The sequence below is a fragment of the Salvelinus fontinalis genome, chromosome 5 (assembly GCF_029448725.1).
Source record: "Salvelinus fontinalis isolate EN_2023a chromosome 5, ASM2944872v1, whole genome shotgun sequence".
NCBI classification, from domain to species: Eukaryota; Metazoa; Chordata; class Actinopteri; order Salmoniformes; family Salmonidae; genus Salvelinus; species Salvelinus fontinalis.
In genome coordinates, this window is record NC_074669.1 from 13164855 (window position 1) to 13175814 (window position 10960).

Here is a 10960-nt window from a genome sequence, read left to right on the forward strand (position 1 = left end):
AAAGTAGTGTACTGGGCCTTTACTAGTATTAGCAGACCGATTATAGACTTCTGTAGCATGGGCAAAAAAATGTTTCAGTGTCTCTTTGTAAGAGTTGTTGCCCTGTCCCTTTCTCTGAGATTGTCATTCTAATGGATGCCAGAAAGAACAAAACCCTGTCATCGAACATTTACATCAAAAGGTGCAACGTTTTGGGTAAAGACACAAAACATCCATATCAAAGGAAATATTTATCTTGATCAAATAACATGGAAAACAGCCACTTTTGTGCAGTATTAATATACCATCCTTACAAACAACTTAATGTAAAAAATATTGTACATAGGCTGGTCATTGAGTACATAGAGACATCAAGTGGTTTGTGATGGTATGATGTGGCTCAGTTGGTAGTGCATGGCACTTGCAATGCTAGGGTTGTGGGTTCAATTCCCACAGGGTACTAGTATGAATATGTATGCTTGGGATAAGAGTGTCTACTTAAAAGGAATTAATAGACCATTTCAGTTTTCACATAGAAAAAAAGTATTTCAAGAAACTGGAAAACATATCTCAAGCAACTATTTTTATTTTCCACAAGAATTATCCGATTAACTGTTTTGTACAGACAATTATCAGACTCAAGTTACAAATGCTGGTAAAAACTCAAGTACATTTAGTTAACATTTTTGACAAAAGTAGTGCCCTGGGCCTTTACTAGTCCTATATTAGGGACCAGTTATATACCCAAACGACTTCCTGCGGCTATGATTATCAGACACTTGACCAGATGAAGGAAATGCTTGTTCTGGTTGAATAACAATTGAAAACTCATCAAAAGAGACTAAAAGCTTTGCATAATTGCAAAGTTTCCTATTTTTTCCTCTCAGATGTTCCTCATTCCAACACTCTTTTGCTGATTAGTATGGCTTAATAACAAGTTAGGCTATGCCACTCAAAATTATGTAAATGAGGTGGGACAATTTGTAAAAGAGGAAGAAGGATTTCCTCTGCACAATAATTAACACCTACACCCACAAACTGTCATCCTCAGCAAAGTCGGACACACACATATTGAGCAAGCAAATGGAGGATTGAGGTGCCTGCCAACCATACTCGCCAAGAAATGCCCACCTATGTAAAAGCATGGTGATGCAACATCTGCAAAGAAAACCACATAATAGGTCTACACACTAAGAGAAAACACAATTTATGTTAAAATGGATTTCACATTTGTCATCTAGTCAGAGTGTGCTTCATACTTCCACAAATGTCCATTTATCCTGAGCACAGGGTTGTTAAGGAGCAAATTGGATTTCAGCAATTAGGTGGGTGATCCAGTACTGTCTGGGCCAGTTAAGACACCATTAATGCCTCTTTACGACAGCCATGATCTCACTCCCTCCACGGGAGAAAGAGAGGATGAGGTCATAGCTGAGCAGCAGCCCTCACCACCATCGCTACAATTCCCCCTCTCCTCCCCTGCAATACTCCCCAAATGACTTCTTCCAGACTGGTATGCCAGGAAGGAGGGACAGTGGGGAACAAAAGAGTGAATTAGTGCAAGAAACAGAAGGAAAGGCAGAACCCCCTGCAGAGAGAGGAGGACAAAAAAAGACCACATTTATTGATACAATGTTGTGTTTGCATGAACAATCTTCCATTTTTTTCCACCAAAGACTGAAATAAAATCCAGTTTAATGAAAATCGATGTGCGTGGACAGACTTCTACACAATCATCAATGAAGACCAGTGACAAAATAGCAAATACTAATGCTTGGCATTTATCGCCCCCTTTTGGTGATTTGAACATTCTGCATAAAGACGTCACTATGTATCCATCATTCTCATAATGACACCTGTTAGATCATTTCTCTGATTAAGTTGTATGATGTGATACGTGTAGGAGAAGCTGACCTGACTGTTTGGCTGGTGTGGTTTTGTCTGTGCTGTTGCTGGGGTTGCGTCTCTCCCTACAGTGCTCTGCTCTCCACCATCCACATAGCCACAGCCATCCTTCTGTGAAGAACCGATTTCAGGTATAATTAAGTTAGCTTTGGAGGGTTACACACTGAACGTCCAGTAGTTTCAATTAGATAGATATATATTTTAGTTCCAATATTTTTGTTCCCTGTAAATTAGTGTAGGTCTATTTATAGTGTTATAATTGCCTGAAATTGGCACAAACTTGGCAGCAAAAATGTGGGGGGCAGGGAAACATGAATACAAGCCAAATCTCGTTTAAACTGCTCCGGACTTTTCTAACTTTATTAGGTTACACTGTGCAATACCTACATGTTTCGAGCAGCCCACCATAGTCCCTGTGCCCAAGAGCGCCAAAGAGGGGTTGGGTTAAATGATGAAGACGCATTTCAGCTGAAGGCATTCAGTTGTACAACTGACTAGGTATCCTCCTTTCCCCCTTTTATCTAACCTTTATTTAACTAGGCAAGTCAGTTAAGAACAAATTCTTATTTACAATGACGGCCTAACAAAAGGTAAAAGGCCTCCTGCGGGGACGGGGGCTGGAATTAAAAATGTAAATAAATAAAATTATAAGACAAAACACACATCAGGACAAGAGAGACAACACAACACTACATAAAGAGAGACCTAAGACAATAACATAGCATGGCAGCAACACATGACAACACAGCATGGTAGCAACACAACATGACAACAACATGGTAGCAACACAACATGACAACAATATGGTAGCAACACAACATGGCAGCAGCACAACATGGTAGCAGCACAAAACAGGGTACAAACATTATTGGGCACAGACAACAGCACAAAGGGAAAGAAGGTAGAGACAACAATACTTCCTGCAAAGCAGTCACAACTGTCAGTAAGTGTCCATGATTGAGTCTTTGAATTAAGCGTGATAGTTTGATAAAACTGTCCAGTTTGAATGTTTGTTGCAGCTCGTTCAAGTCGCCCCGTAGAACTCACATCTGTAGCTATGAAATGCTTTGAAAGGCTAGTCATGGCTGACATCAACACCATCATCCCAGACACCCTGCACCCACTACAATTCGCATACCGCCCCAACAGATCCACAGATGACACAATCTCTATTGCACTCCACTTTTGCACCTGGACAAAACAACTGCTTGGACGCGCACAACTCCAACACCATCATTAAGTTTGCAAGCGACACAACGGTTTTAGGCCTGATCACCGACGATGACAAGACAGCCTATGGGGAGGAGGTCAGAGACCTGGCAGTGTAGTGCCAGAACAACAACCTCTCCGTCAATGTCAACAAGGCAAAGGAGCTGATCGTGGACTATAGGAAACGGATAGCCGAGCACGACCCCATCCACATCGACAGGGCTGTAGTGGAACAGGTTGAGAGCTTCAAGTTCCTCAGTGTCCACATCACTAAGGAATTATCATGGTCCACACACACCCACACAGTTGTGAAGAGGGCACGACAACGTCTCTTCCCCCTCAGGAGGCTGAAAAGATTTGGCATGGGATCTCAGATCCTCAAAAAGTTATATAGCTGCCCCATTGAGAGCATCTTGACTGGTTGCATCACCGCTTGGTATGGCAACTGCTTGGCATGCGACCGCAAGGCGCTACAGAGGGTCGTGCGTACAGCACAGTACATCACTGGGGCAGAACTCCCTGCCATCCAGGACCTCTGTACCAGGACTTGTCAGAGGAATGCCCTAAAGTTATAAACTATTGTCTCTGCTACCGCACGGCACGGCAAGTCCAGAATCAACAGGACCCTGAACTGCTTCTACCCCTAAGCCATAAGACTGCTAAATAGCTACTGGGACTATCTGCGTTGACCTTTTTTTCACTAACTCTTTTAACTCATAACATACGCTGCTGTTACTGTTTATTATATATCCTATTGCCTAGTTACCCAACTTATTGTGGGAAGCTTGTGGAAAGCTACCTGAAACGTTTGACCCTAGTTAAACAATTTAAAGGCAATGCTACCAAATACTAATTGAGTGTATGTAAACTTCTCACCCACTGGGAATGTGATGGAAGAAATAAAAGCTGAAATAAATAATTCTCTACTATTATTCTGACATTTCACATTCTTAAAATAAAGTGGTGATCCTACCTGACCTAAGACAAGGAATATTTACTAGGATTAAATGTCAGGAATTGTGAAACTGAGTTTAAATGTATTTGGCTAAGGTGTATTGTGTGTAAACTTCTGACTTCAACTGTATCTACCGCAATTACCTCGTACCCCTGCACATCGAAATGATACTATTACCCTGTGTATATAGCCATAAATAAAGACTACAAAGCTAATTTGCGTTGCTCATTGTGTATTTATTCCTCCTGTTATTATATTTCTATGTTTCTATTATTTATCTTAATTTCTCTCTGCATTGTTGGGAAGTACCCATATGTCAGCATTTCACTGTTAGTCTACAACTGTTGTTTACAAACCATTCTTTTCCATCTCCTGCCCTGAGTTAACCACAAAGTCAACACTGGCCTATAGTAAAATTTCATGAAAAAATTTGCTGTGGTCTTATTTTAAGGTTAGGGTTAGACACAAGGTTGACAGAGTGGTTAAGGTTAGAGTTAGGTTTAAAATAATGTTTTCAGAAGAAAAATTGTAGAAATGCCCGTGGTTTATGACTTTGGTAATGACGACCTTTGCCCTGAGTGCACTACTGTACTTCAGGGCTAATCTTAAATACCACCCCCATTTATCATAATTTGCTACATCTTCTTGCTTTGGTCTTCTTGCCTTGGGCTAGATAGAATGTATCAAATAATGTAGGCTATCCATGTCTCGAAGTCGTCCAAAAATGCAACATTTGACCGAATAGGTTAAGTTTGCAGACACACAACAGTGGTAGGCCTGATCAACGACGAGACAACTTATAGGGAGGAAGTCAGAGACCTGGCCGGGTGGTGACAGAATAAGAAACTATCCCTCAACGTAACCAAGAATAAGGAGATTATTGTGGACTACATGAAAAGGGGGACCGAGCACGCCCTCATTCTCATCGACGGGGCTGTAGTGGAGCAGGTTGAGAGCTTCAAGTTCCTTGGTGTCCACATCAACAACAAACTAGAATGATCCAAACACACCAAGACAGTTGTGAAGAGGGCATGACAAAGCCTATTCCCCCTCAGGAAACTAAAAAGATTTGGCATGGGTCCTGAGATCCTCAAAAGGTTCTACAGCTGCAACATGGAGAGCATCCTGACTGGTTGCATCACTGCCTGGTACAGCAACTGCTCGGCCTCTGACCGCAAGGCACTAGAGGGTAGTGTGTACGGCCCAGTACATCACTGGGGCTAAGCTGCCTGCCATCCAGGACCTCTACACCAGGCGGTGTCAGAGGAAGGCCCTAAAAATTGTCAAAGACTCCAGCCACGCCAGTCATAGACTGTTCTCTCTACTACCGCATGGCAAGCGGTACCGGAGTGCCAAGTCTAGGACCAAAAAGGCTTCTCAACAGTTTTTACCCCCAAGCCATAAGACTCCTGAACAGGTAATCAAGTGGCTACCCGGACTATTTGCATTGTGTGCCCCCCCCCAAACCCTCTTTTTACGCTGCTGCTACTCTCTGTTTATTATATACGCATAGTCACTTTAACCATACATTCATGTACATACTACCTCAATCGGCCGACCAACCAGTGCTCCCCGCACATTGGCTAACCGGGCTATCTGCATTGTATCCCACCCTCCACCCACCAACCCCTCTTTTACGCTACTGCTACTCTCTGTTCATCATATATGCATAGTCACTTCAACCATTTCTACATGTACATACTACCTCAATCAGCCTGACTAACCGGTGTCTGTATGTAGCCTCGCTACTTTTATAGCCTCGCTACTTTTTACGGTTTTATTTCTTTACCTACCTATTGTTCACCTAATACCTTTTTTTGCACTATTGGTTAGAGCCTATAAGTAAGCATTTCACTGTAAGGTCTACACTTGTTGTATTCAGTGCACGTGACAAATACACTTTGATTTGAAGCTAGGTTTCCCTCCATTTGGAGACAGATTTTCTTGCGAATATGATAAAATGCGCATGAAGAAAATATGTGCATTTTCACACACAGACTTGTTGCTGATGAAAAGCAGTGCGTGATGACTTAGTTCACCCCAAATTAAAATGTAAATGTTCATGTGCCAAATAAAAATGCTAAATTCAATCTGTTTCCATTACATTTTCGCCCAATAATATTGTTACAAACACTGTTGCCTTAAATAGCAAATGTGCCTACTCTGGTCTTGGAACAAGTGCTCTAGCCAACAGCTGGTAAATACAGTGCTGATAGGCTAGTCTACATGATGAGATTATTATGCATAAAACGACAATATTTTTATTTGTCAAATGGCAGTCAAGCATCGATCATCATGTCACCTGTAACGGCTGTCGTCTTCCTCGTCTGAGGAGGATAAGTTAGAAGGATCGGAGGGTAATTGTTCATCTTACTTTAATAAAGGTGAACACTCAAAATACAAAAAAATAAAAGTGACAACCGAAACAGTTCTATCTGGTGCAGACACACAAAGACTGAAAACAACCACCCACAAAACCCAACAAAAAACAGGCTACCTAAATATGGTTCCCAATCAGGGACAACGATTGACAGCTGCCTCTGATTGAGAACCATATCAGGCCAAACACAGAAATAGCAAAACATAGAAATACAAACATAGACTGCCCACCCCAACTCACGCCCTGACCATACTAAATAAAGACAAAACAAAGGAAATAAAGGTCAGAACGTGACATCACCAGAATAATACCCTCAATATTTATTGGAAAAGAGCATCAAACTCATCACCATGCACTTTCAACCCCCGTTGAAGTTAATCAGAATTAATTTAATCTGTAGCCTAATAAACTGCATGGTTTCCTGAGTTGTAGTGGGAGGACCACACACCACATATTATTGCGTAACTCCAAGTTTACTTCTAAACTCAGCAAAAAAAGAAACGTCCTCTCACTGTCAACTGCGTTTCTTTTCAGCAAACTTAACATCTGAAAATATTTGTAAGAACATAACAACTAAGACATAAACTGAACAAGTTACACAGACATGTGACTAACAGAAATGGAATAATGTGTCCCTGAACAAAGGGGGGTCAAAATCAAAAGTAACAGTCAGTATCTGGTGTGGCCACAGGCTGCATTAAGTACTGCAGTGCATCTCCTCCTCATGGACTGCACCAGATTTGCCAGTTCTTGCTGTGAGATTTTACCCCACTCTTCCACCAAGGCACCTGCAAGTTCCCGGACATTTTGGGGGGGAATGACCCTAGCCCTCACCCTCCGATCCAACAGGTCCCAGACGTGCTCAATGGGATTGAGATCCGGGCTCTTCGCTGGCCATGGCAGAACACTGACATTCTTGTCTTGCAGGAAATCACGCACAGAACGAGCAGTATGGCTGGTGGCATCCTCATGCTGGAGTGTCATGTCAGGATGAGCCTGCAGGAAGGGTACCACATGAGGGAGGAGGATGTCTTCCCTGTAACGCACAGCATTGAGATTGCCTGCAATGACGACAAGCTCCGTCCGATGATGCTGTGACACAACGCCCCAGACCATGATGGACCCTCCACCTCCAAATCAATCCCACTCCAGAGTACAGGCCTCGGTGTAACGCTCATTCATTCGACGATAAACACGAATCCGACCATCATCACTGGTGAGACAAAACCGTGACTCATCAGTGAAGAGCACTTTTTGCCAGTCCTGTCTGGTCCAACAACGGTGGGTTTGTGCCCATAGGCGACGTTGTTGCCGGTGATGTCTGGTGAGGACCTGTCTTACAACAGGCCTATAAGCCCTCAGTCCAGCCTCTCTCAGCCTATTGCGGACAGTCTGAGCACTGATGGAGGGATTGTGCGTTCCTGGTGTACCTCAGGTAGTTGTTGTTGCCATCCTGTATCTGTCTCGCTGTTCTGATGTTCGGATGTATTGATCCTGTGCAGGTGTTACACGTGGTCTGCCACTGTGTGGATGATCAGCTGTCCTGTCTCCCTGTAGCACTGTCGTAGGCGTCTCACAGTACAGACATTGCAATTTATTTCCTGGTGTCGTGTCTTTGCTATGCCGGATTCAGTGATATGACATACTATTCTATAAAATCGTTTCTCCGTAATTAATATTACCTGATTGAGATAATCATGTAAATGTAATTAACTAGAGAGGCGGGGCACCACAAAATAATATTTATAGAGCTGTTATCTTCTGAATAAACTCTTAAAGACCTAGTAATATTTTACATCAATAGCAGTCAATATTAATCGTCACCTTATTTCAGTCTCATCTGAAAGTTGTAAATTCTTGGTTATCTTCACGAACCCTGGCTAACAAGTTGAATCAGCAATACAAAATTGGGTTTAAGTATTTATTTACTAAATACCTAACTAATCACACAGAATTACATATACACAGAATGAATCATACCTTGATTACAAATTACGTCATAAAGGAAAACGTCCCTAGCGGGCGGAACAGATATGACACCTGGTTACACAAAAGAAAAGGGGGCTGGGTTTGAGTGAAAGAGCGGGAAGACTTTGAGGAACCAAGGGAGAAGCCATGCTATCGTAAATACAGTATCCTATGCATTCTAAATTACCACCCATTTGGAAAAGGAAAATGCAATAAATATTTACTCTGAGCTGCGCTTCGGTAGGTTGGTGGTAGATGGTTCCCCAACCGTGTCCTTTGTCCTTTGAAGAATGTCTCTGCTGGTAAATTGAATACGTTGTAGTAACGTCGTTGTGTGGTAGACGGGATACTATGTCTGTCCTATCCTAATTTACGTTTGCAGCTGCTGTTGCTAACCCAACGGCTAGGACGTATCACTTTGGTAGTGAATAAGAGTTCAATGATCATACCATTCGCAACCAAAGCTCACGCTAATGTTGGCTTCGTTCTGTAGTTATTATCTGAACCATTCTGACATCGGGCCGTCGTCCTCACATCCTCGTAACCGGAGGTAAAATTTTCGTCAATGGCTTATGTAGTGGAGGGAGAAAAGAGGTGTGTTTCACAATTTACAACCTATGTCTCTTCACGTGGGCGGGCCACTGAGTCGGGTCTAATTCACTCATGAAAACCCAATTCTCACATTTTAGAAGCTAAAATCACATTTCATCCCATCACGAATAATTTCATATTCAAACATTTCAATTCAACAACAATTCCATGTGAATCCGATAACTCTGATGTGTAGACTTTCCACTGTAGAGTTTATGTCATTCTATCATTGATGAGAATGTGCCAGATGACAACCGAACTGACATAATATACATTAAGTACCACCGCATATGTTCAATTGGTCGGATTACCAGAATAAAGTTCATTTCCCCCTAACTTCTGATGTTCCCAGAATCTCTATGTTAACCAAGGGGTTTTCTAATGTCACATCAGTAGACTAGAGAGAGGAAAAAAGGGGGGAAGAGGTATTTATGACTGTCATAAACCTACTCCCTCCCAGGCCAACGTCATGACACTGGCCACATCTGCAGTCCTCGTGAATCCTTGCAGCATGCCTAACAGGCTGAGTACACCACTCATGTTGCGTGCGCGAGCGTTGCAAAATAAATTTTTAAATCTATGTTATTCAATTATTGCACCAACACTGCTTGCACGCGCCAATGAGCGTCTGCATGGCCAAGGGCTAAAATAGAAGTCAGTTCTATTTCTGACGCAGATCGCGCTGCAAGTCCTGCCTCTCCCATCTCCTCATTGGTTTATTGAAGCAGGTACCCACGTGCCATCTCCTCATTGGTTATTCCCACGTGGGTGACTGAAAGACGAATGAGGTCAGTGGCGGTAATGCACCTAATTTATGAAAGTTGCAATCGCAATATAAAGTCAATAGAAGGAAAAGGCCTGGAAGGAAGAGATGACTAGAAACGATTCGGTTGACCGTTTTATGTGTGGATTAATTGGCAGAGTAGAGGACCTTGTGCATTGCAGGTAAAATAACAACTCAATGTTTATATCCCAGGACAAATTAGCTAGCAACAGCAAGCTAACTAGCTAAAGTGCCATACATGTTTAATGCTTTTCGACCTGTCCCCAAATTAATATAACTGGTTCAGAGTTTGTTTTGATATTTTAACCTGCATGTTTTAATCGCTTTTGGTGTGGGGGGACAAAATAAATTTATGCACGATGGCGCACGCGCACAGCTGGTTTGGGTTCCGTGTAAGGCACGTTCATGCAGGGCACGTTCAGGGCACGTTCATACACACCAAAAGAAAGATGCCCAGAGTCAGTAGAAAGGCCTCTTTAGTGTCCTAAGTTTTCATAACTGTAACCTTAATTGCCTACCGTCTGTAAGCTGTTAGTGTCTTAACGACCCTTCCACAGGTGCATGTTCATTAATTGTTTATGGTACGTTGAACAAGCATGGGAAACAGTGTTTAAAACCTTTACAATGAAGATCTGTGAAGTTATTTGGATTTTTACGAATTATCTTTGAAAGACAAGGTCCTGAAAAAGGGTTTCTTTTTTTGCTGAGTTTGTATGAAAAGTTATTATATCAATATTTGAGCATAAAGGCGTTTACACCGCCATTTCTCTCATAACTAATTTTACCAACACAAATGGATCCTACCATGTCAAACGAACAAATGTTTCCCTTTTTTAAATGTATTTTTTTTAGATTATAATTATTTGTCGTATAAAAAATAAGAAATTCTCTCGGCATTTATAAAATTGTACCGGCACTTCCTCTTTCCATCACAGCTGTCTGTAACGGTGTTCCTCCTTCTTTTCAACCGAAGAGGAGGAGCAGGGATTGAACCAAGATGCAGCAGATTGTGAATACATAATATTTATTTAGGACAACGACGAAACACGGGAAAAACACTTGGAATAATACAAAATAACAAAACGAAAACGTAGACAGACCTGAAATATACGAACTTACATATAACACGAAGAACGCACGAACAGGGAAAAATAGACTACACAAAAAGAACGATGTACAAACAAACCGA